The 27,574-nt window shown below is 37.4% G+C and overlaps 1 protein-coding gene across 1 annotated transcript in view; it reads right to left on the bottom strand.

The window, feature by feature from the left end:
• Positions 1–26,398, bottom strand: part of rarab (retinoic acid receptor, alpha b) — a 171,003-nt gene extending 144,605 nt beyond the window's left edge. The window contains exon 1 of the mRNA XM_073839960.1: positions 26,142–26,398. The gene's annotated coding sequence lies outside the window, so the exon portion shown is untranslated. The remainder of the gene's footprint in view (positions 1–26,141) is intronic.
• Between the last annotated feature and the right edge of the window lie 1,176 nt (positions 26,399–27,574).

Raw genomic sequence — 27,574 nt, 5'->3', positions numbered from 1 at the left:
GAGCTTTCTGACCCTGCATAGACAGCAACGCAACTACCACATTCAAGGCCCAGGAATGTAGTGATAACATTCTAATATAATAGTCCATGTGACATTAGTTGGTCAACCATAATGTTATGAAGCTACGAGAATATTATTTGTGCGCAAAGAAAACAAAAATATCAACTTTATTCAACAATTTCCAAAAATAAAAAAATGCTCTGAACGTGCATTGAAGACTGTTGAATAAGATTTTTGTCGTTAATTGTGAAATATTACCACAATATGAAATATTGGATTATATATTAAATAAAACATTGTAATATATTTTCAAATTTAATTTATTCCTGGGATGAAAGCCTTTACTCCAGTTTTTAATGTCACATGACACATGACCCTTCAAAAATCATCAGTAAAAATACATCAGTAAAATGGCCCATGTGACGTTAGTGGTTCAACCATAATTTTATGAAGCTACGAAATCCGTGTATCATTCGTCCTTTCCATTTTCAATTGATAAATGAAAATCAAAAAATGAAAATCTGATTGGTTTTTTTGTTATTTGATTTTGAAAATATGAAAATCGTCTTGTTTTTCATATTTTAAATTTTCGTTTTGGAACAAAAATACAAATTGAAAAGGGTCCACACAACAGAATCTGTTTTTAATATTTAATTGCTGGGCTGTGCGTCACCCTATTAAAGCCCATTTCCGCCACTGAATAAAAGAAAAAAAAAAAAAAAAAACTAAAATATTGCAACTTTTTTTTCTCAGAATTGCGAGTTATATTGTCAAATTGCGAGATATAAAGTCGCAGTTGCGAGAAAAAAAGTCAGGGAGTAAGGGTGAGTAATTTATGACAGAATTTTTAATTTTGTATGAAATGTCCTTTTAACAAAAATAAAAAAACATACTGATTTCAGACATTTGAATGATAGTGTTTATATTCTGTCCTCCATTTGGGTGGTGCCTAAGCAGCTAAGGTCAACACACCTATTGCGTTCCATCAAAAACATGACTTTACTCATGGCCACACCTCAACCTTAAACAATTCACCTTCAGAGCACTATGACATGCCAGTCAAATTTACACAGTACAAACAGAGCATGTACCCTCCAAACAGAACAAACTACAACTAAATACTAGAAGATACTCTTATTAGACACTCTAAATTCACTCATTTTGTCTACTTGTGTGAAAGTCTGTCCCTACACATCAGTAAAGTGCCTCAGTGGTCTATAATAAATTGACAATTGTGTAAGTAGCCGTATTGAATTCCTACTAATACCAAGCACAAATCAGGAAAGACACACACACACGCGCTCTTCTACATACCAGAAGATAGTGCAGCTCAAGCCAGTGACCGCACATAGTGGCACTCCAGCCTGAGCAGGTACATCTCTTTAATAGGCTGCTATCGACCAGCTAGCCAGACTCCACTACACGCAGATCGATTCTCTGCCCAGAAATAGCCTCTGGAGACCGAGCTCTGAGGCAGCGCAGTACGGTGTGTACGCTGGAGCACTAGACTGCATTTCTGAGCTTCATGGCTGTACGTTTTGTTCTGCGTGTCTCTAAGTGGTGAGGAAACCACATCTTTAGAAAAGATGGTAAACAGCCTGGTGCTGCAGGTGAACTTGAGAGAATCCATAGTAACAAATAATTGATTCAGATCTTTTATCGATCTTCTTTTCCATGCAGTGTAACATAACGATTGCACATGTTTGTATTCATGCAAACAACATAAACATTTGACTTATTAGCTCTATTTGGAGAGGACTAGTTTTCCCTGAAGCGGTCAGGGAAATTCGTGCAACACAGATGTATAGTCCAAACTAAAAATGTCTGTTTTTCCCCAAACAACCTCTGCAAAGGTTATGAAGTAAATTACCTACTGTTTTTCAAACCCTTTACCTACCAACCTACAGTTAACTAAAAAAAAAACAAAATTATAAAAAAGCATAAGGGATTAAATTGAAATGTTTTGATCTGTGGCGTTATTTTTCACTTAATAATTGAGGCTTCTTTATAAATGTTTGATAAAGCTGCTTGGTGCTCCTTCATTATTTTCAGCTTTTGCTAACTAAATAGCAAATAGCACATCTTATCTGTGACCCTGGACCACAAAACCAGTCATAAGGGTCAATTTTTTGAAACTGAGATGTACAGTAGTCAACAATCAAAAAAGTTAATCAAAGTTGTCCTAAGATAAGAACGGGTATTCTTTTTGGTTTTAGGACAAATTTGATTAAAGGTTTTGATGCACTTCGAATGTTGACTACTGTATACATCATCTGAAAGCTGAATAAATAAGCTTTCCATTAACGTGTGGTTTGTTAGGATTCGGCCGAGATAAAACTATTAGAAAATCTGGAATCTGAGGGTGCCAAAAAAAATCTAAGTACTGAGAAAATCACCTTTAAGTTGTCCTAATGAAGTTCTTAGCAATGCATAATACTACTCAAAAATGAAGTTTTGATATATTTACAGTAGGAAATTTACAACGTTTGTTAATGGATCATGATCTTTACTTAATATCCTAATGATTTTTGGTTTTGGTGTTATCCTATGTGATATTAAAGGGTATAAAAAAAGGAGAGTCCAATCATGGGCTGGGTTTCCATCCATGTGTTTGTTTTGTTTTGTTTATTTACTTTATATATATATATATATATATATATATATATATATATATATATATATATATATACAGGTCCTTTTCAAAAAATTAGCATATTGTGATAAAGTTCATTATTTTCTGTAATGTACTGATAAACATTAGACTTTCATATATTCTAGATTCATTACTACACAACTGAAGTAGTTCAAGCCTTTTATTGTTTTAATATTGATGATTTTGGCATACAGCTCATGAAAACCCAAAATTCCTATCTCAAAAAATTAGCATATTTCATCCGACCAATAAAAGAAAAGTGTTTTTAATACAAAAAAAGTCAACCTTCAAATAATTATGTTCAGTTATGCACTCAATACTTGGTCGGGAATCCTTTTGCAGAAATGACTGCTTCAATGCGGCGTGGCGTGGAGGCAATCAGCCTGTGGCACTGCTGAGGTGTTATGGAGGCCCAGGATGCTTCGATAGCGGCCTTAAGCTCATCCAGAGTGTTGGGTCTTGCGTCTCTCAACTTTCTCTTCACAATATCCCACAGATTCTCTATGGGGTTCAGGTCAGGAGAGTTGGCAGGCCAATTGAGCACAGTAATACCATGGTCAGTAAACCATTTACCAGTGGTTTTGGCACTGTGAGCAGGTGCCAGGTCGTGCTGAAAAATGAAATCTTCATCTCCATAAAGCTTTTCAGCAGATGGAAGCATGAAGTGCTCCAAAATCTCCTGATAGCTAGCTGCATTGACCCTGCCCTTGATAAAACACAGTGGACCAACACCAGCAGCTGACATGGCACCCCAGACCATCACTGACTGTGGGTACTTGACACTGGACTTCAGGCATTTTGGCATTTCCCTCTCCCCAGTCTTCCTCCAGACTCTGGCACCTTGATTTCCGAATGACATGCAAATATATATATATATATATATATATATATATATATATATATATATATATATATATGCAACAGTTTTTTCTGGTCCTTTAATCTGATTGGCTGAGAGAAGTACGATATTTTAGTGATATCCGAACTCCAACTGTTTGTATCACTCCGCTTGCGGTATTTCTTACAGCGAGTGTCATTGTAGATGCCCAAATCCACTAAAATTTGATAAATAATGCTTTTTTGTGTCACAGGGCATTTTAGGCAAGAATGAACTAGTTTAGACCTCAAATATGCGATTTGTTAATAAAAATATGCTTGTTTTCTGAGATGTGAGCTCCAAGGTGTCAACTTTTATGATGGCTGTTGTTGTTTATTAAATATTATTTTAATATTATAATATTTTTATAAATTATAGAATTATTTAATAGTATTTCACATTAATAGTATGGTAAATGGGGTGTGTGTTCCTGATGGTGATTTTAGTTACATTATTCTGCCAAAAGACAGCAGTAAATACTTTAATATTGAAGGAGACTGAAATAGGGCTGTAAACAACAACACCCTGTAAGACGCAGGCAACAAATGCACTGAGCAGCATTGTCATCGGGAATCACCCATCACAGATGAAAGGATATTATGACAAAGATATAGCTTTCCTCAGTGGACATTCAAACTAATGTTTTATTGTGAATATTCAGATATGATTACCTATGTCCGAATCACAGACATGCTACATTATTCAAACACTGCTTTATTCGATAATGTGATTTTACATGTCTTTTTACAGACATGCGCAGCTTGGATCAGATCAGCTACTGTAGTAGCAGTGTCAGGTGTTAATTGATTTCTTCTCATACCTATAATTAATTTCTTCCAGTGACATAATGCTCAGATTATGTCATGTATACTATGAACAAGTCTTGTTTATTATATTTGGCTTCATGACAACTGCATCCAAATCACATGACCATACATAACACCCACATCCAGAGAACAGGCACTCTCACCTTGGTAAAAACTACAGTGATTCCAAATCAGTCTGAATCAGAACATGAATTCACCAACTCAAACGCTGTTTTGAAATCTAATCTTGTCTGAATAGTGCTATTGGCTCTATCGAGGATCAATGACACATCAGAAACCTTGCCTTTGCAAGAGCTAATCACAGCCAGATTGTGTTTTATTTAAGGAGTTTCGTTAGTGTCTTAGAAAACCTGAGCATTCAGAGTGAGGCGTGACTAATCTCATCGTTTTAGCCAGGGCTGTATTTTTTAAAACTCTGGAAAGTGGGGCAGCGAGCTGTGCCATGAAAAATTGAAACTTCCCCCCTCCGGGCCCATGAGCATAAATAGAGAGGCCTTCGTCAGTACTTCCCCCCTCCTTTCCATCCCCCTCTAGGAAAATCAATCCTTCTCCAAGACTTGCGCTATCGTTGCGTGAAGGTGAGGATTACAGCTGGATTAAATACTGGAGACTCTTGCCCTGCCCAGGGAACCAGATTTCCTAGATTATAGATCAGCCTGTGCCTGCTGGTGGAGTTGACAGGAGCATTGTTCATTTGTTTGCAAGTACTCAGTCAGAATCCAGTCTAAATGCTAAAGTCCAAGTCTTTATTGATAAGAATGTCTTAAAAAGGCCTCGAAGACCTTTGAGACAACAGGAGCACCAATGCAATGGCTCTTTTTAACTAACAGGTTTCTGCATACTCCAGTGTAGTTTATAAACTAAAACTTTAGCTTCAAAACAACATCTATAATGGTGAATGTAATATTTCAAATTGCAAAACTGTTCATAAATCCTTAAAATAAAACTACTTTGGCCTACTGGGTTTCTTTTTAAGCCTTGCAACTTTCAAAAATGAAAATTCTGTCACCATTCTTTATTTACTCACCCCCATGTCAATGAAACATAAAAGCAAAAAGAGATTTTCAATACAACAGTAGTGAAAAAAGGACCTTCAAGCTTCTCAAACTATGAAAGCACCATTAAAATAGTCCATATGTACTGTATTTTTCCTTCTGAAGCCACGTAATAGCTTTGTGTGATGAATAGACTGAAAGTCATTTTTCACTCTCAAATCAAATCATTCATGCAAATGATTATGCAGCCCTCAAATTAAATATGGTGCAGATTTCACGCCATGACGCTTGGTCACAAAACACACGAGAATGAATTATGTTGGATGGTGTTAATGTATAACCTGCACCATATAAACGCCATATTTGTTTTGAGAGCTGCGTAATGATGTGCATGAATGATTTGATTTGAGAGTAAATAATGACTTAAATTTCATTCCGTTCTCACAAAGCAATCAAACAGAATTGGAATACAGCACATGAGTCATATGGACCACTTTTACAGTGCTTTTTATTGTGCTCAACAGCCAAAGGTCACTGTTGTTATATGAAAAAGTGCTTTTTCAGAAATCTCCTGTCGTGTTCTACAGACAGATTAACAGAATACGCATTTAGAACAAATACATGATGACAGATTGTTCATTTTGGGGAGATTTGTTTCAGTTTCGTTTTGTCTGGGGGTTTCTTTATGTATCTTCCAGCACACTTCTTTTTTTTCTCCAAGTTTCTTCTTTAAAGTCTTTTTGCTGATATGCTAGTATAATTTGTTCTTCTACTACTTCTACTTTTTATGCCCTTTAGGGCTTATTTTTGCTTTCCCTGCATTATAATTTCTAATATTTGTTTCATCTTTCATGCTTATTACTTGTGTCCAGATAAAAATACTACTATTAGACATTTCCACAGAGTACAAAAACAACAACAAAGAAAAAAAACAAGATGTTTTCCTAATTCTCTAAGTGTTACCGCTGGGATTCTGAAACCTGTGCATGATCTTTCACAATCTTAAGATGGACCCTGACCCAATAAACTGTGAACAGAGGTCATTGTATAGCTGTGCTAACATTGTGCTAAGATTTTAAATGTGATTAAGAGTGACTGATTGGCTGGACAGAAGGAGATCCCTTTGATCATCCCAACAGGATTCTGTGCAGAAACACATTTCTATTCTCAAATAACTGTGGGCGACTTCTGTCAACAGTGTCTGGCAAGAAGATCAGGAGACGTCCACAGGTACAGCGTGTACAGCTGCAGGTCAGAACGTGAAGGGTTGGAAGTAAATTTCACTCTGAGATATTCAGCACTGGCAGATTCACCGATTTATCAGCTGTAGAAACACAGCGGTACTGCCAGCACTGTACAGATGTTGAGCCACATCTGTCTTCAATCACACATTAAAAACATGGAGAAGAAGGGTAGGGAATACAGGTATTTGGCAGGCGCGGCGCAGACGTGTCAAACTGAATTACGGGGGAAGAATTGATGGGCTTACAACAGCACAAAATCTGCAGAAAAGAAGCCCATTTGATCATCTCACACAATGCACAAAACACATAAACAAGATGTACTGGCAAATTCAACACTCTCATGGCTTTTATTGAATACAAACAGAGGCAGACCGTTGTGCTGCAAAAATTGCAATAATCTAGAGCTACACAATTAATTGAGAAAGAATTTGTGATTTTAATTCTGACTGCTGTGATTAACTCATTGTGAACAGTGTTGATTAAAGCAGTTCTAAGACATACTTCGATTGCGTCAAAGGTTTCTATTTACACTGTACACTTTAAAGCATTGAGCATTGTAGCCAATCACAGACATTCAAGTTGGGCATGTGAATGTAATGTCAACCAATCAGAGGCAATTAATTACAGCAGAAGAAATCTGCACAAAGTTACTATCACCAAAGCCATTAGAAGACAAGACTGCAACCATTTAGCTTAAGATGCATACCTAAACGGTCAAATACAGGCAAATGTATGTCAAAATGCGGTGTTTGGTGATTATTCGTGTAAACCTTCGTCAGTTATGTCTCAAATTAACGTAAACAGTTCAAAATGTAAATACGAGAGTAATGGTATATTGGATCTGTGCAGCTCTTAAAGCGGCCACAAGTAATATTCCTGTTGTCTCTGTGACAAATAAATAAATAAATTTGCTTTTGATGTGGACACCACAGTTGCATGAGTTCAGTGTCACCACCACTAACCTTCCAGTCTTCATACAAAATCTTCAGGGTTTTTTTTTTTCATTTATGTTTCAAATTTAAAGTTTGAGTTAGAATAGTTTTCAAGAGTGCGATTCTAAATACCACAAGGCTGCAAAAGCGGACTAGCGAGTAGATGAGTTTTCACTTTGGGTGTGATGAGTTTAACATCCCAGACAACCTTTGTAGCTCCTAGGGGTGCACCGATAAATTGATTTGTGGATCAATTTCGGATTTTCAAGAATGCACTGAGATTTGGAGTTTTTAACAGCAGATGGCTTTACAAACACCACTTGAACCTAAAATAATCATTCACAAAGTTCGAAAAAGTTTAAGTAAATTACAAGAGTGTTCACAGTGGGCTGTGTTTACATTAATCTTGTTGTGAACCTAAAGATACCGAACCAACAGGCAGAGTGATACGTTCACAACCTCATTAGTCGGGTTGAATGACGCATATGTGACGGAACTCGCCGAACACGCCAAACAAAAGTAAAAGCTTGCTCCCTTCATGAAATCATCGTCGCATAGTGTCACATCTTGCCATTACTCCCTGTTTTTGGTTCGTTCAGAAGTTTTTGGTCAGTGTTGCGTTCATATTTCTTTCGAACCGCATCAGAGCTCATTTGCAAGTGGACACAGACCCTTCTTTGTAGTGGTCTCAGTCCACTTGTTTGGTGTGCACCAGGGTTCAGATGGCAGCATTCACACTTACTCAAATGAACCGCACTAACAGAACAATCGCACTGCATTTTTCACACTGCATAGCACCAGAGTTTGTTTAAATCAAACTAAACATGACATGTGAACACCCACTATTGTGCAGTTAAAAACTGGCCTAGTGGGGCTTCTGTGGTTAAAAACTAAGCTCAGAATCGATTCCAGAGAAAATCTTGATGCATTCTAAAAAAAAAAGAATCAAAACGATTTAGCATCGCACCCCTAGCAGCTTCATATAGCCACTTGTTAGCAACTGCTTTATCAAGTATAGTAAGAACTTTTAAAAAGCTTGTTATAATCACAGACCTTTTTTCTGGCATTTAACCAGAAACTCATTTAAAAAAAATACTGATTTTACTGAAGTTCAGAGTTCAACCAAATCGCTTTAGGTCATCCCAGCATCACTCTATGCCTCTCAAAATGTTAGCTCACTGTCTCAAGGTTCTGCACTCTTGCAAACATCGTCATTGCAACCAACAAGGAACTTGGGAGTTTCGCAAGAGCTCAGAACTCTGTGCTGAACTGAATTGATTGACAGCTTCAGTGATTATCCCCCTTCAGAGGAGGTCTTTGTTCACTTTTGTATATAACGCAATGACACTTTGAATAACAGTTTGGTTCTTTATCATTAAGCAGCCCAACGAGATTCTGTTCTCAACTGCACAGAAAGAGTATATAAATGGCGACACACTCACACGGACATACACTTATAATACCATGCCAGAATGAGGTCGAGGAAATGATGCAGCCCTTCCAGCTGGGTTTTTTGCGGCTATCAAAAATGTAGCATAATCTCCTGGGCTAGCAGACTAGAGTGTTTATTTTACTAGACTCAGACTCATAAGCCAATCCAGACCACACATACTCCGCTCTCCTCCACCCCGCACTCATTCACTCCCTCTATCTAACACACCCTCCTAAATCATTCAGTTATACACTCACAAATCACAAACATGCCGTGCAACACACGCTAAACCCAGCCGACAATACAGACTTGCACAAAAAGACGAGAGCAATGACATCAACAACTTCAATCCCTTACGCATGAAACACACACAGGTGCTTTTGCAGACCACACACTCCAAGCCGGGCTTACTTCATTAGACTCGGTGTGCCAAGGTAAGCAGCCAAATTAGGGCCCTCTTCCCAAACTAAAGGGAAGAGTGAAGGATTTTCCATGCTGCGGTGAGAGAGCTTTCTGCGAAGGCGGGAGACCCTGTACTGTAACTATACCGGAATTCATTTCATTCAAGACAATCAGCGTCAGTTTTAGGAGACCAGTGTGCCATGAGTCTAAGTAAAGATTATCATTAATCATCTGAGAATATACTGCTAACTGCTAGTCTAATTTGATCCAGATCCATCTCTACCAGAGGCTTTAGTTTTAGCTTCAAGTTGTACCTAGCAATTTGCTGGACTCACCAACCGGTTCATGTGTTCCCATTTATGTTTTATGCGTGTTCCAGAGTAACTTCGGAGATTATGAGCAGACAGAAATGGGTACTGTCCCAAATGCCACTCTAAACCCTTGCGGTCCTCTTTCAAGTCGACACTTTGTAAACGTAATGCAGCACAGACTATTGAGTAACAGTGCCTTTCAAGAAGTCGGTTAACTCTGAAGCCATTTTGCAATGACTTTTGTCTTTGTAGGATGGATGTGTCTACACACTGCTGCAACACATTCATATGCAAATACCACGTAAAAGTGAATTTTGCATCCAATGCCTCATTTAAAAAATCCAAAAATGCATATTCATGTGACACTGGATCACAAAACCAGTCATAAGGGTAATTTTTGACTAATTAAATAAGCTTTCCATTGATTTGTAGCTTTTTAGGATAGGACAATATTTGCTGATATTGAGAAAATCACATTTGAAGTTGTCCAGATGAAGTTCTTCGTAATGCATATTACTAATCAAAAATTTAATTTTCATACATTTATGGTAGGAAATTTACAGAATATCTTAATGGAACATGATCTTTACTTAATTTTTACCCATATCATGTATTTTTGGCTTTTGCTACAAATATACCCGTGCTACTTATGACTGGTTTTGTGGTCCAAGGTCACATATAGCCAATGTACATGTACAGTCCCACGTGTGCGTTACCAATTAGCGACCAATTAGTGACTGTGCATTGAAAACTTTAATTGAAAACATTGATGCATTGAAAATTTGGAATTATTAGTCAAAATAGTATACATTTCTAATTGTCCATTTATCAGTCATAACATGGAAATAATTATCAACCAGAATAAAACTGGTTTGTTACTAACTGCAAGATCAAACATTCAGACTCTGATAAAGCACTAGAGAGAGGGGTCAAAGCAGGAGGCCAGCATGACTAAGGAGCAGATGGCGATAAAAGTCTTACTCAAGGTCGCAAGCATGGTGTGACAAACAAATCGTGAACTGAGGAATTTTAAGCAGGGTATTTCAGTTTATGCTGGTCTTACTGCCGAGCCGACAACCCTAGCAAGACAATGGGCCTTAAATCAGCTTCTCTGTTTGCCAAGAGGCAACTAGAGACACAGTGGAGTTACGATTGACGACTTAGTCCAGTTCAGGAAAAGTCTAAGAAGCCAAACATAACACAGTCATGCAACTGATCCAGATATAATGAACTCACTACTGTTAGAACCCAACTTATCATTAAATGAATCAAACAAGCTTTTGGATCAAAGTAAACAATCTGCGGATTGATTAAATCGATACACATGCACACGCACTAATAATATGAAAAGTAAGGAAAGGATCATCCAGAGGAAAGGCGACTCAGTGTCACAAAAAAGGGGAAGTCTCTGTTAAAACAGAAGCCATTGGTGCACTTAACACATCTAAAATGGTTGCCAAGATCCCAGGCGTCTCCTCAGAGCCGCTTCCTTCACTGGTGCCAGTGGCGTGGCGGCACTTCCTATTTCAGAGCCTGCTCCACAGGATATCCTGTGTCTCTGGTATCAGCAAACCTCACGTGAGGACCCCATCCAACCTCAACTCCACTAGCAGGGGAACTTTGTTCCTTTGAGTCTTTTTTTTTTTTTTTTGTACACTGTCTGGAAACTAATGGTCAATCTATGATGACCGGTCTTCCTGAATTTAAGTGACTACTTCAGACTGCATTCTTCATCTAGATTAATTTCATCTAGATCCATCCCTGACCATTGTTTACTTTTTGAATATGGATGTGCCTAAAATTCAACTGTTTGGCATCACAACTGAAATTTTCCAGGTTCAATAAATGCAAAATTTATTGCAAAATTGGTAACTTGCTTTTGTTTACCAAAGGAAATAGTTTTGATGTGTCTCTCAGTTTATCAAACGAATCAAATATATGATTAAAAAAAAACATATAGTTGAGGTCAAAAGTTTACAAAATGTTAATTATTTTACCTAAATAAAAGGGATCATTCAAAATTTATGTTATTGTTTATTTAGTCCTGCCCTGAATAAGATATTTGACATAAAAGATGTTTACATATAGTCCACAAGAGAAAATAATAGTTGAATTTATAAAAAATTACCCGATTCAAAAGTTTACATCCCCTTGATTCTTAATACTCTGTTGTTACCTGAATGATCCGCAGCAATTTTTGTGTGTGTGTGTGTGTGTGTGTGTGTGTGTGTGTGTGTGTGTGTGTGTGTGTGTATTTTGTTGTTTTTGTTTGTCCTGAACAGTTAAACTGCCTGCTGTTCAGAAAAATCCTTCAGGTCCCACAAATTCTTTGGTTTTCCAGCATTTTTGTGTATTTGAACCCTTTCCAACAATGACTGCATGATTGAGATCCATCTTATCACACTGAGGACAACTGAGGGACTCACAAGCAACTAAATACAGATGGTTTAAACGCTTTGATGGTCCAGAAGGAAAAACCATGCACTAAGAGCTAGGGGGTAAAAAAAAAAAAAAAGATCAGGGTAAATATAGCTTATTTCTTCTTCTGGGAAACATTATGATATTTAGGCGAAACAAGAAAATGTACATCTCCATTTTGTTCAAAAGTTTTCACCCCCAGTCATCATTATTGGAAAGAGTTCAAATACACAAAAATGCTGGAAAACCAAAGAATTTGTTGGACCTGAAGGATTTTTTTTTCCAAAGAACAGCAGGCAGTTTAACTGTTCAGGACAAACAAGGGACTCATGAACAACTATCACTAAACAAAAAAACAGCTGTGGATCATTCAGGTAACAACACAGTATTAAGAATCAAGCGTATGAAAACTTTTGAATGGGGTCATTTTGATAAATTCAACTATTATTTTCTCATGTGGACTATATGTAAACTTCTTTTATGTGAAATATCTTATACAGGTCAGTACTAAATAAACAATACCATGCATTTTGTATGATCCCTCTTATTTTGGTCAAATAATAAACATTTTTTTAAAGATTCTAAAAGGGGGGTGTAAACTTTTGACCTCAACTGTATAATGGAACCTAAAAATGCACACAGTTTTGAAAGTATAGCAACAAACATGATATGCATTAATATGAGACTAACCTTATCTGTGTAAAATCATATCTTGCTATGTTTATCTTAGACTATTTTTCCAACTGCTGTCATGACTACACAAAGTCAGCGATAACATTCATGTGATGCATTTGGCTACATACATACAGAAAGAAAAAAGTAATGAAAGAAAAAATAATAAAAATAATACATAAAAATGTAAGTAAAAATAACCCAAAAGTCCTTTTACAAACAATGAGCTGCACATTTGTTTTAAATATATAAAATACACTTCTGCATAGATTCCCATTGTAAGTATAGTACTGTTTGTTTATACAAACTGATGGACAAGTCCAAGTTACTTTCTGTGGTAAACGACAACATGTCACAGATGTTGTCGACAGAGCTTAACTTGTAGTGATCCAGGAACATTCCTTTAAAGCAGCTGTTGTCTTTAAACAGCGGACTGAAATAGTCTAGCTCAGCCTTCGCTTCATTGATCAACATCACAGTGCTTTATTCACTGAATCTATCAGCTCCAGCATGACTGAATAGCAAACAACCCATTACTTTTTTTTTAAACCATCCATGTGGATGTCCTTACAGCACAGAGTCAAGCGAAGCACTTCCTTTTGCTTTATTCAATACAGTTTCCAAGACATCAAGACCAGACAACAGGACATAATGATTACAACCGTGAACGCACAGAAACAGCCCAAGATAGAAGAATTGCCCTCATAGCTCATCTGGGCTTCATTCTCATCCCCATTAGGAAGGTCTGCTCCATTGTTATGATAATCCACCAAATGGCCACTCTTTTCAAGGTCTACAGAGTGTCTGAGGCCACACTAGTGTAGGGGAGAATAGAAGAAGCATACATCACATCATAGGACACGTCCGTCAGACCAGCCACTTGCTTAGCCACCTGTTAAGTCTCGTCCTCGTGAGAACATCAACCATACTCATCACTTTTAAAAGCCTCATACAGAGCTGAATCGATTATCTGGGGAGTCTAGCGTTGTGTGAAGTGGTTTATCAAGTCTGGCTAACTATACAAAGTAACATCCTCACGGGACTAGTAAAGCCAAGGATCAACTGGGATTGTATTTGTTGTGCAAGATCAAACATTTCTAAAGCAGACAACAAAACACAACAGCGATCAAAAGTGTCTTTTGAAATGCTCCACGGGGATAGCAAATGAGTCCAGTTAAATAAAAAAAAACTCAAATTTAAAGAGACAGTTCAGCCAAAAATGAAAATCCTGTCATTAATTACTCAACCTCATGTCGTTCCAAATCTGTAAGACTTTCGTTAATCTTTGAAACACAAGTTGATGAAATCCGAGAGCTTTCTGACCCTGCATAGAAAGCAACGCAACCATATTGATATTAAGGACAAAACAGTCCGTGTGACATCAGTGGTTTAACCGTCATGTTATAAAGCTACGAGAATACTTCTTGTGCACAAAGAAAACAAAAATAACTTTATTCAATTATTTCTTCTCTTCCATGCAAGTCTTCGATGCACATTCATGTTTGTCTGTGTACAAAAAGTATTCTCATAGCTTCATAACATTAAGGTTAAACCACTGATGTCACATGGATGGACTATTTTAACAATGTCTATACTACCTTTTTGGACCTTATACGTGGTAGTTGCATTGCTGTCTATGCAGGGTCAGAAAATTTCATCAAAATATCTGAATTTGTGTTCTGAAGATGAACGAAGGACTTACAGGTTCGGAACGACATGAGGGTGAGTAATTCATGACAGAATTGTAATTTTTGGGTGAACTATCCCTTTAAGTAAACTGAAAAAGTTTCTGTTCCCACTGATATTGTACGGACAAAAAATTTAATAGAAGTCAATGGGAACCAAACTGTTCAAAAATAGCCATACAATGACACAAGGATGAGTAAATGATTACAATTTAAATTTTTGGGTGAACTATCCCTATCCCTTTAAACCGGTTTATATTCATTTCATTAAACGGACTCTCAGATATAGACATGATGCCACAAAATCATACTGAGCTTATGGAAAATGGACTTGCAGAAGTCTCTTTATGGATCTGTTTCACTTCAACTAACCAAATGCTTTGATACATGTGCCAGTCACAACATTTAGACTTCAGAACGGCGGTTAAATTCGGTTTCCACTTGCATATACTCTTAAAAATAAAAGTTCTTTGTTGCCATCTATGGTTCCATTTAGAACCTTTACCATATATGGAAGCTTATCCATTGCGCAAAATGTTCTTTGTAATTGAAACGTTATTAAATTGCTCTTCACGCTCATAAAGAAATGTTTCTGTTGACTGAAGTGTTCTTTTAGGAACCCTTTATTTTTTTTAAATGTAGCGTCCAAGAAGACATCATATGATATCCCATGGATTCAGAGCAAAATCTCACTAAAAACTCCCAAATCACCTTTTAGTCATCATATTCAGACAACAAAACCAGCATAACTGTAGCCTGATCATGTCTTTTCTAAGCGAGGGTGTAACATGTAGTCTCTTGTCTAGCTAAACTATATCCCTGTGCCTCACTACTCATGGATTTAGCTTTGGCAGTTTCTAACGTCAATATGAAACAAGCCCCTATGAAGTTTGAAGAACTGCGATAGAGGAATGCACAGGATGAACAAAGCTAAAAGCATTTTTACATGCTCGTCATTATGGGGGCAGTCTGCCATGGCTGGGTTACAACTTAGAGAAGTGGTGTCCATGGTGCACTGGGGGCTATAAATCAAGAGCGAGGGAACCAGCGCAGCGACACTTCTGCTCCAGATTTGCACACGCTATCTGGGCTTTTACGAGCGCATTGAGCAAGGAGAGGAGCCTTTGAACTGTTGTGTCATGCCGCGAGGAGGTTCAAAGACTCACGGGGGAGACGTGAAGAGGCCCACTGTCATGCACCTCCAAAGATCAGTGGCTCTGTCGGACAGGTCCCAACAGATTTTCCACCTTTTTCCACCTCTGAACACAGGCCACACAGTCCGTTTGTGCTGCGGACTAATACTACAACACTAACATTTCCTGACACAACAATGAATTGCATTTTCTCAAGCATATTTTCTGTCAGTGCCTTTGTCATCTGTTTTGGTCGTTGATTTATTTTGTTCACAGTTCTAAGAAATCAAAGGACCGCTTTATCAGTAAGTGGCATGACACTTTTTATTGTCTGGGTCTATTAATTTATTCCAAAAAACATTCTAAATGTTATTCATATGCATCCAGACTTAAACTGCAAATTTCATGTGGTGCAACCCCCCATAAACTTTTTAAGACTTAAATTTATACTTGTATACACATACAGTCAAACCAAAAATTATTAAAACACCTAATTTCTTTTCAATTAAATTTTCAATTTTCATGAGAGCAACATGAATACAAAAAAACTCTAATCACTTTTTTTTTTTAATTTTTATAAAAATATATATATTTTTTTGTTTTATTGGCCACTCTTATTTGTCATTGACCTTTATTTCTGTTATACCGTCTCCCTGCAAAGAAAAACAAGCCAATGAAAAAACATCTAGGACATGTTCCATGAAACATCTAAATATGAAGTGTTTTTTAAAAGTTCACTGCTTTCCCCTCATTTTTCTTTCAACTAGAGGATTTTAAGCCACGAAAAGGTGCTTGTGGCTCCCGAGGTCTGGAATACATATTAGCTGTGAAATCATTTAGTACATTTTAAGTGTGGTGGGTCTTTGAGTAATTGTATACTGATGGCCCACCTCCAGCGTGAAATTTTTAATTCACCCTCATTCGGTCATGCACGCAGACAGACAGAGCACTTAGAAAATTCACATAAACAATTCATAAGTGTGTTCACTTTACATTAATTGTTTCCATTTATTGGACCTGTCAGGTTCATCATATCATCTCATTTTATCCATTACTCCAACTCTCCCTCCACTGCTAAAGGGCTGAAGCACATTAAAGGAAATCCAGTTCGGATTAGGACGTCATTGTTCTCTGTACCTACAAAGCAAAAGCATGCAAGCCATGTCTGGATCATGCTGGTTTCATTCAGAAAAATGCACTTTTCACCCTTCTCCAAAAGATCTTCTTCTCCCCTAGGAAATATTGCTAACTTCTTAAAGGGATAGTTCACCCAAAAATGACAATTCTGTCATGGGCTGCCCTCGACTAAAGATTTTTCTGGTTGACTAGTAGTCATTATTTAAAGGAAAGGAAAGGAAAGGAAAGGAAAGGAAAGGAAAGGGGGTGAGTGAGGCCAAGTATGGTGACCCATACAAGGAATTTGTGCTCTGCATTTAACCCATCCAAGTGCACACACACAGTAGTGAACACACACACACCGTGAACACACACCCGGAGCAGTGGGCAGCCATTGCTGCGGCGCCCGGGGAGCAGTTGGGGGATCGGTGCCTTGCTCAAGGGACTCACCTCAGTCGTGGTATTGAGGGTGGAGAGAGTGCTGTACATTCACTCCCCCCACCTACAATCCCTGCCGGACCTGAGACTCGAACCTGCAACCTTTGGGTTACAAGTCCGAATCTCTAACCATTAGGCCACGGCTGCCCCAGCCATTTATAGTCATTAAAGCATTTAATGACTATTAGCATGTTTATTAACAACCATATAAATCATAATAATGTTCCTTTAATCTCCTATATAGCAAGGAGACTACATTAATGTTTTAATAATCTATTAGTGCTTTCTTTGTTTTTGGCTTAAGAGTTGAATCCGGTGACACTGACTCGTCATCTCCGCAGTATTGATGCGCCTTTATGAATGTATTATACGGATTACATAATCTAAGATTGAAAAGCAGACATTTAACTATAAAGGTATATTTTTCATGTCTGTAAGGCAAGTATACACAGAGTTTCGAAATTTCGCGCTGAAGTTCACAGAGACTGAGACAGCAGAAAGTGCACCCTGTTTGCTTTAATTATTTTTACAAAAGCGCAACATTTTGTTGTTATTGTAAGTGCACTCAAATCTTCACAGATTTGAAAGATGTATTAATCTATCTATCTATATGACGAAAACTGTATTTTAAGAGCAATTGAACACATCAGCGCCTCCATCTATCATGTAGTGAGCGCACTACTGTGCAGCTTCCGCGCTCCACACAGACACTTGAATAGCACACATTTTTCTAGGTTAACATTAGATTGGGCTGCCAGATACATACTATATGTTTCAAATGAAAAGCCATATTTGAGGTTGATGAATGATAGGTGAGCATTTAGATGTCCTGCCAACCCTCTTCTCGTCAACTAACAGTTACTCAACTATTAGGCGGCAGCCCCACTAATTACTCAACCTCATGACATTCCAAACCAGAAGAACTTCGTTCATCTTCGGAACACAAATTAAAATATTTTTGATGAAATCCGAGTTTTCTGACCCTGTATAGACAGCAATGCAACTGACACGTTCAAGGCCCAGAAAAGTAGTAAAGGCATCAGTAAAGTAGTTCATGTGACATCAATGATTTATCCATAATATCATAAAGCTACTTTTTGTGTGCAAAGAAAACAACAATGACAACTTAATAACAATATTTAACAATTTCTTCTTTTTGTGTCAGTCTTCGACACACATTCACAAGAGTACCATGTAGAGTAGAGTGCGTAATCCTAAATAGCCATTTCCCTGCCTTATTCAAAAGATAAAGTACCTCCACTTTTCGGATTGTACTGTACATGAGGAATCTGAAATATATATGGGTCAAAGACTTTAAGATGTCCACCAAGGGGCAACCTTCCGGTCTCCCTCGTGAAACCAACACGGAAGTGACTGAAACTGCAATTCATCGACTGGCCGCTTGAGGCTGGCTGCAAAAGGGAGTCAATCCCATTGACACTCCATGTTAAAATGCCCAACTTTACAGCAGAAAAAAGTATGTTTACAGCCTGGTTCAAAAAATGGTTTTGGTCTATATAGCTAGTTTTGCCCTTCATGTCAACTGTGAGGGGGGTGAATTTTTTTTATAACTCATCGGTTTAAGTTATATTAAGCCTTAAAGTTCAGCATAATTAAGGGCGTGGTCACTTGAGTGACAGGGGGATTGCCGCTGCTGTCACCACTGTCGCTCTAGGCGGGCGTGGTTTCAGCAACCAGCTCCACCCACATCCCGCCTTTTTGCCCATTTTTGATTATCCGGGAGTGACGCGCGATGACGCGATTCCAAGATGGCGCGGCCGAATCCCGCCCACTATGAGCTTCAAATTAGCGCTTCAGAATCCTACGGGTGACATCACGGATACTACGTCCATATTTTTTACAGTCTATGATGTCCACATCAAAAGAAATTTGATTAGAAAAGTGATTTTATATCCATAATTTTATATCCATTTATTTTATAGCACATTAAATGCAAGTAAACGGTCTACTTTTAAGGTTTCAAATAAGTTTTTAGAGAATAAAATGTCAAAATTTGGTTGAAATAATCAAACAACATGCTTATTCTGACTTGTACATATTAAAATATATCCAAAAAAAAAATAAGGGAGCATATTTTATTGTGTTATAAATGAGTAAAAAAAAGGATAATTACAACTAATTAGTATTTGGAGTGAATGTAATTTTTCTTTAAATATGTTGTAAATTGACTTTTGTTTTAAATATGCTTGACAGGATTGTTACACTGTATGACATTTTAGCGGGTGTCTTCTGTAAACTAGGGGAAAAAATTATTATATTTATTTTTTGCTCAGAAAAACAAAAACAAAAATGCAATTAAATTAAACAGAAAACTTTTCAATTGTTTTTGGAAAAACAACAACAATTTAAAGCAGTATTACACGTACTGTTTTTATACTTAAACCCTTTTTCGTCTTTGACTCATACACCTTTTTTCATGTGCATTTTTACAAAACACCACATGATTTTGCTGCCATGTATTGACATAACATTGTGATTTAAAATAAATTGACAAATATGAGCATGCAAGTAATTCCCTTGTTTGTTTGTGTGCCATGCCAGCTTCTGTGACTATTCTCATGGCAATTCAATTTTATATCAGGTTTTTACAATTTATTTAGCTAAAACTCTAAAACTGTATTTAGCTTCGAGTAATGCCCTTCACCCTGAGAAACTCACAAACAGTGCTCAGTGCTTCACAGTAAGAACTTTCAACTGATATTTGCCCTAACAAAGCACCATTTAACTGTGCGCGGGATATGAACATGACTTTCCCCCTTCGTGCTATTAGAGTTTACAGAGCTAATCCAGATGTTTTTCCATTCCCTGCACCAAAACTGCTTTAGGGTGACTGAGATAAATACGCCACTGATGGCAAGAAACAATGGGTGCAGCAAAGCTGTCCTGACTTCATGTGACAGCGGTCCGCGCAGGACTTAAGAGGAACCTAAATTACCAGCAGCTACTAGTGTAGAAACCATTACGTTCAAGAAAACTCGGTCTCATTCACACACAGTGCATGGTCAAGCACACAGCCCTGCCCACCTTTTCCCTTCAAATTTCATTCTCTTTCTCCCGGCAGCCAAGGGGGCAACCAGGCAGACAGAGCCCATTAACGCCGGCCGTTAAATAATGACAGAGACCCGGCGCCGTGGCTGGCACACTGTCAAAGTGAGGAGAGAAGGCCAGAGCAGCTTGTTTAATTTACCTCCACCCATCTGTCTCCCGCTGCACAGCCCATGAGCAAGAGTCACTCGCTTCCCCATCCGCTACGACATACTCACTATTCCTACAACAGAGACATGCCTAAAAGGAAAACGTCCAACCCTATTCCAATTATATGTCGTAAATGCCACGTTTTGGTATGTATATCAAGTGAAAACACAAAGCGAGTATGTCACGGACTATGAGCGCATGTATCTCGTGAAATCATTCCGGTCATTAGATGTGAGCGTGTCCTCGGATCGCATTGCCCAAGGCTGCATGTGATGCCACTCATCAGGCAGTGTGTTCAAAACAAAGATATGTTGCCTAGCTGAAAAGCATGTTTTACAAAGGAAATCGTGACTGACAGGAAATAAACACACCTACTTCCTGCTTCTCTTTCTGAAGGTTTAGTCATCAATGTCTTGTCTTGGTCTGGGGTTGTTTTAGTAACATTGCAGACATGTGAGCAAAGCCTGGGTGGCCTTTTCTTTCAAATATACAAATGGATGAACAGACATAACATCTTTTATACATTTACCAGGACACACTTTATGAGAAAGAAGGACATAGGAAGTGTTATTTTTAACTATTTTTAATTTGAAAACATTTATAGCATAAAAAGCTCAGATAAACAGCTCATCTGCATGGTTTTAGCCTGGGTTTAAGGGGTTTTATCATGCAAACTGCCTAACTAGCTAATAAAAACACTGCAGATAAAATGTTTACAAACAAACAAACAAAAACTTTTTTTTTTCCAACTTATGAAACATGCTACAACTGGGTATACTAAGGCAACAGGAAAACTCTGCAACACAAGTCAGCTATTTGCAGAGGGCAGTGGGGTTTTTTAACAGGGACCCTATTTTTGGTTTTTAAATTGACAGCTGTCACTCATTTCAGTTTCTCTCTATATCAGAAAATTCCACTAGAATCAGCTAATGTTTTATTGACAACATTTTATTATAATGAGAGGATTCGCAAGGATCCAGAACTCAAGACTGAACAAAAACACTGGCGTTTTGAGCGTTGAGTGGACTCTGACTAACTAAAACGCCTCTGATTGGCCATTGCGTTCCAGAAATCAACAGATATGTCTTTGATTGGCTGCAATGTTCATCACTGCAAAAACAGCTGATTACTATCTTTTTGTTGTTTATGCTTATTTAGTTATTGAAATTAAGTGTGCCAGTTTCTGCTCTGAATCTTGAACTTTGTTACATACAGTCAAACCAAAATTTATTCAGATACCTTTTACATTACTCACATTATCACTATAGTCGCTATAGTTTAGAAAATGGTAATAAAATATATCAAGAACTCAGAGTTAAACTGTGTCAGAAAAAAAAAGCATTTTGATAATGTCAGATAACTTTGATAGAAAGATAATGGATTACAATCAACCAAATATTCAAACTGTTAGTATGACAATATTTACACAACTATCAATACTTTGTTGACCAATTACCAGGCAATGCTTCATTTTTTTCAGCCTGTGGTGTAAAAAGGTTGCATTAACATAGTCAGGTCAAGGTGTCTGAATCATTTTTGGTCCCAACTTTTTAGCAATTTTACTGGTAGTCCACTGTATGAAAAATGTTTGGGTATCATACGTCACAGTTTACTTTATTTTGCTATTCTCACTTACATAAATTAACTACAGTGTTCTGCACCCACTAGTAATAAAATATTCAAATTATATCTGGTGTCTGAATAATTTTTGGTTTGACTGTACATAAATGTGACCCTGGACCACAAAACCAGTCTTAAGTCGCTGGAGTATATTTGTAGCAATAGCCAAAAATACATTGCATGGGTCAAAATTTTTGATTTTTCTTTTATGCCAAAAATCATTAAGAAATTAAGTAAAGTTCATGTTCCATGAAGATTTTTTGTAAAATTCCTACTGTAAACATATCAAAATGTAATTTTTGATTTGTAATATGCATTGTTAAGAACCTAATTTGGACAACTTTAAAGGTGATTTTCTCAGACTTTTTTATTTTTTTGCATCCTCAGATTTCTGATTTCAAATAGATGTATCTCAGTCAAATATTGTCCTATCCTAACAAACCATACATCAATAGAAAGCTTATTTGTGTCAAATTTAACCTTATGACTGGTTTTGTGGTCCAGGGTCACATATACAATTTCCTTAAATCATCCTGGCGACCCATTTAAGTGTTGCGAGTTGCGACCCACCCGAAGGTCACGACCCAGGATTTAAAAACCAATGGCGTAGGGTATCATAACAGTACTTTGAATACTACTGGTTGCTTGTATTGCCTAATTATATCAATCGACATGTGAACCGATAGTCTTTTCTTCTTTACTTACAGCACAAAAAAAACATGAATGAAAACAGCATTTAATTTCAAGTGCAGAAAGACAACAATACAATACACACAATTTTTCAAGTCTACCGAAGTTAATCTACTTGCCTGTCTGGTTTGTTTGTCAGACAAAATGGCATTATAATTGGTCAGATCGACTGTCAATCAAGCTGTTTGCGAAGGGTCAATTGTAAGTCGCGTTGAATAAACTGGTCTGCCAAATGACTAAATGTAAGTGAAGGAGAATTGAAAACTAGTACCTGCAACCTAGAAACTTTGGCTGAGGCAGAAATGCTGAATCTAGTCAGTCCACACCAACAAAAAAAACACATGTAAAGAACAAACATGCAAGTAAAAAAAGAAACAACACCACTGGCAGGGTGCTAGCGGACAGGTCGTCTGTTTACCAAAATCAGGTAGAATATGAAAAAAAGAGAGTTGAAAATATCCCATTTCAAGAAAGGTCAGCAAGTTTTATCGTCCTTACATGACTATCCCTGCAACCCTAGTAAAAATTCACTTTAGGTCGCAAGTCCCATTCTCACTTCTTCCACCACAATGTAACAAACTGGGATAAACGAGAAGCAGGTCTAATGAAGCAGGTCTGCTAGATCTCTGCTACCTGAATGAGAAAGATGCCAAAGCACTGTGGTACGTTGTTCAGGGTTGAGCAGCGGGCAGAGGTAAACATCGTCTAGACTTACTTCTAGGAATTTTGTTTGAAGAACTACAGCTGAATTAAACAATAAAAAGACTCTGTAAGCTTTTACATGTCGCTCCAGTTTGAACCATCTTAATCAGTACTGTATATGAGGCGCTCACGGCAAGATTTCTGTTTCTTTTGTCATATGACCTTGTTAATTTCTTCACAGTTATGGAGGTCAGAGTCATTTATTTGCAGCTGCATGTTTTCTGATTTAAAAAAAAAAATGAATGTCAAAAGATCAGTATCAGTGATTCATTACGTGTATGTGGAAAAAGAGCACATGAGAAAATGTTTTAGTAATGACTAATATTAACAAATGAAAAACCACATTTCAAGCCTCAAGAGAAGTTTGTGTAAATACGTTTTATGGGTTTACTCTCTATTAAGAGCTTTTATGCAGTCAGAAAAAAGACATTGTAAAACATCAAAATGTGTTTGTCTATGCATATCTCTTATTGTTTATTTGCAGACATGGATCATTATAAAGAAGTTTGACTGGCAATTCAGTATCTTTATTTTTAATGAAGAATCTTGTCTAGCTTCAAAAAAAATGTAAATGGTAAACAGAAGCTCTATAATTGTGTCTTAAGTAGTACGGGTATATTTGTAGCAAAAGCCAAAAATACACTGTATGGATCAAAATTATAGATTTTTCATAATCATTAGGATATTAAGTAAAGATCATGCCCCATGAAAATATTTTGTAAATTTCCTACCATAAATATATCAAAACTTAATTTTTGATTACTAATATGCATTGCTACAAACTTTCTGTTCATTCTGACAACTTTAAAGATTTTGATTTTCTCAATATTTAGATTTTTTTGCACCCTCAGATTCCAGAATTTCAAAATTGTTGTATCTCGGCCAAATATTGTCTTATCCTAACAATACATCAATGGAAAGCTTATTTATTCAGCTTTCAGATGATGTATACATCTCAATTTTGAAAAATTGACACTTCTGAATGGTTTTGTGGTCCAGAATCAGAAATTATGTTTATTGACATTTCTATATAACCTTAAAACAATTTTTTAAAATTAAAAAAAAAAAAAAACAGAAAATTCCTACAGATTACCACATTGCATTAGGCCTATTTTTACTGACTTTTCTTAAAACATATGTGAATAAAAATCTAAAATTAAATCTGTAAAGCAATCTTAAACTGCTTATGGGTTATGTTTACATTGACTTCAAACGGATGAACAATCTTCACTTGTGTTTCAAAAATGAACAAAAGTCGTACGTGCTTGGAACGACATGAGGGTGAGAAAATGACAGAATTTTCATTTTCGGGTGAACTAAGCCTTTAAAAGACACGGATCCAAACTATTTAATCATCAGTTCCATCAATTTACAATACTGTGGACAATTTGAAATGATTAATGAGAAAGTACGCTAAAATCCATCCACTGGAAAGAGAAGGGGGGAATAGAAAAATAGAGAGAGGTGTGTCGCCTAGTCATTTCCAGCAGTGTGAAAACGCAGTCTGTTAAAAACCAGATTTCTGAAGAAACGGCAAGGACTTGGACGCTGGACAGCACCCTGATTCCGTCAGCTCTGCGTTCCCCTCCCTGCTATTTTGGAATGACAGAGAACATTAGAGAGGGCTGATGGAAGGTTTGAGACAAACACCGCAGGAGGTGATACAGTGAGCATGCACATGCTTTCATGAGCGGAAAAATCAAAATGTCAAGCTTTGTGGCATATGTCTCTGCAGACGACAGGCATGAAAGTGGCAGCGCTTAGAGGAAGCAAATATCGTACCCATTCCTCTTTCTATTGCAGACAGATGGTTGAGGAACTTCCCATTTAACTGCAAAAACAGAACTAACCCACAACACCTCGCTTCTTACACCATATGCCATATAGTTTCAATGCATCACAAGTGTGACTCACTTCATCCTAGTACTATTGCAGTTAACGGAAAGCACAATCTAAAATTAAAATTCAGTCATCATTTACTCACTGTAGTTCTAAATGACTTTTTCCTTCTGAAGAATGTAAGTAATATTAGACAGAATGACAGGCTCAGTCCCCATTCACTTTCACTGTAATGAAAGTGAATTCGCGACTGAGTCCATATTCTGTCGCGTTTCACTGAGGACAGTTTTCAAACAACGTCAATGAAATAGAATTTTGGCTAAACTATCCCTCTAAAATGCAGCTTGTGCAAGTGAAGCCTGATATTGTGCTTAGTATTCAGATATTTTTATTGAAGATTGACCCAAATGCTCATAAACTATTTCAGCTGAGTTAATCCACGGAGGAAATTACTTACACAGGGGCATTTGTTGCTTTTGTTTGTGACCCAGATAAATTCATTGTAATATAACAAGGCACTGTACACGTAAATCGTGTTCAATATGCCTATATTATCAAATACACAACGTTATTAAGATTTTAAAAAGCCAGAAACCACACAAAGCTTGAATAAAGTCGACGCACGACGCTCAGTGCTAGTGCAGTGTAGCGACGCTTTGCATGGAAGACCTGCTGCTAAAGCTCTCAATGACACATTGCTCATTCAGGTGAGAGAACAATACAGCGCATTTTATTACGTAGCTGCCCCAGACCGGTCATTATTTCCCCCGTATGCGGTTTCGATCAAACTCAACGGACAGCTTTACAGTTAAGTAGCACACCGCATCTGAGCGCCGAAAGACGCGCCTATTCAGTTCTCCACATCTGTCAAGACGCTATCAATGTGACTACCTGTCAGCCTAGCAATTGTATTGTCACGTAAATAGAGAGCGCCAATACCTGTTGACTCCTCCTACCGCTGTGTTGGTTGGTGGAAGTTGAACCCCGAGACGCTTTAATTTCTCTCCCGAATGTCGTTCTTCTCAGCCGGCGAGCTGCTCGGCTGAACGTGTAGAGGAATTTCGCTTCGGCGGGTGGTAAGTGTCCGCACCGACAGTTCAACGAAGCGAGAAAACTGCTGTAGCCTACATTCGCTGGGCGGTAGAGGAATGATGCACTGCACGGAACAGACAAGCAGCCATTGCGGTCACGTGTGAGCTGGTGAAACCGAACACCGGCCAGCCTACGCCGCCGTCTCCTCCCATTCTCCCCTTGCGCGGTGTCACTTCAGGGCACGATACCACTGAACATAAGCTCAGCTGGTGCTTGCCTTTATGTAACCACAGCGCGTTATGCAGGAAGTTTAGTGCTTTTGCATTAGGGCAAGGCTATGTTTCAGGTCACTGCTGCCTAGAAAAACATTCAACTAGAAGCTCTTGTTGATATGTGCAGTAAAAATGAAAAGATACTTGAGAAACCATTTGTGACCCTGGACCACAAAACCAGTCATAAGGGTCAATTTTATGATAAACTGAAAATCTGCAATCTGAGGGTGCCAAAAAATCAAAATATTGAAGAATATTAGGCTACTAATAAAAAAGTTTTGATAGGCCTATATTTACAGTAGAAAATTCCAAAATATCTTCATTGAACATGCTTTTTACTTAATATCCTAAGGATTTTTGGCATAAAAGAAAACAATATAATTGCAGGCTATTGCTGCAAATATATCGGTAACACTTTACAATAAGGTTCATTAGTTAAGCATTAGTTAAAGTACTAACTAACATGAACTAACCATGAGCAGTACATTTGTTACTGTATTTACTAATCTTCATTAACGTTAGTTGACAAATACAGTTGTTCATTGTTTGTTCATGTTAGATCACACTGCATTAACTAATGTTAACAATATTTTAATAATGTACTAGTAAATGTTGAAAGTAACATTAACAAAGATGAATAAATGCTGTATAAGCGCAGTTCATTATTAGTTGATGTTAACTAATGTGGTTAACTAATGTTAACTAAGGAACCTTTTTGTAAAGTGTTACTTAAGACTAGTTTTGTGGCCCAGGGTCATATTTGAGGTTCCTCACACTGGCAGAACCCAAATTCTAGGTGGGTTAGAAACAGTGTTAAAGGAGACATGTAAGACATGTTCCTAACTAAATAAGGGACTACCCCTAGAACATTTTGCAAAGGACTGGAAGAAAACAAATTAAAACCTACTGCATTTAGATGTAACAATTGGGTTTGGATCATACAGGTCATATCAGAATAATCAGAATTAGCATGTAAACTGATTGAAGAGGTTTTTCTATGTCCAAGGTTCTCAACCAGGGGACCAGGCCCACTAGTAACTTTAAAATAAGCCAAAAAAAAAAAATCTA

The sequence above is a fragment of the Garra rufa genome, chromosome 1 (assembly GCF_049309525.1).
Source record: "Garra rufa chromosome 1, GarRuf1.0, whole genome shotgun sequence".
NCBI lineage: Eukaryota > Metazoa > Chordata > Actinopteri > Cypriniformes > Cyprinidae > Garra > Garra rufa.
Note: the sequence above shows the minus strand (reverse complement) of the source record. Positions and strands in the feature narration are given on the sequence as shown.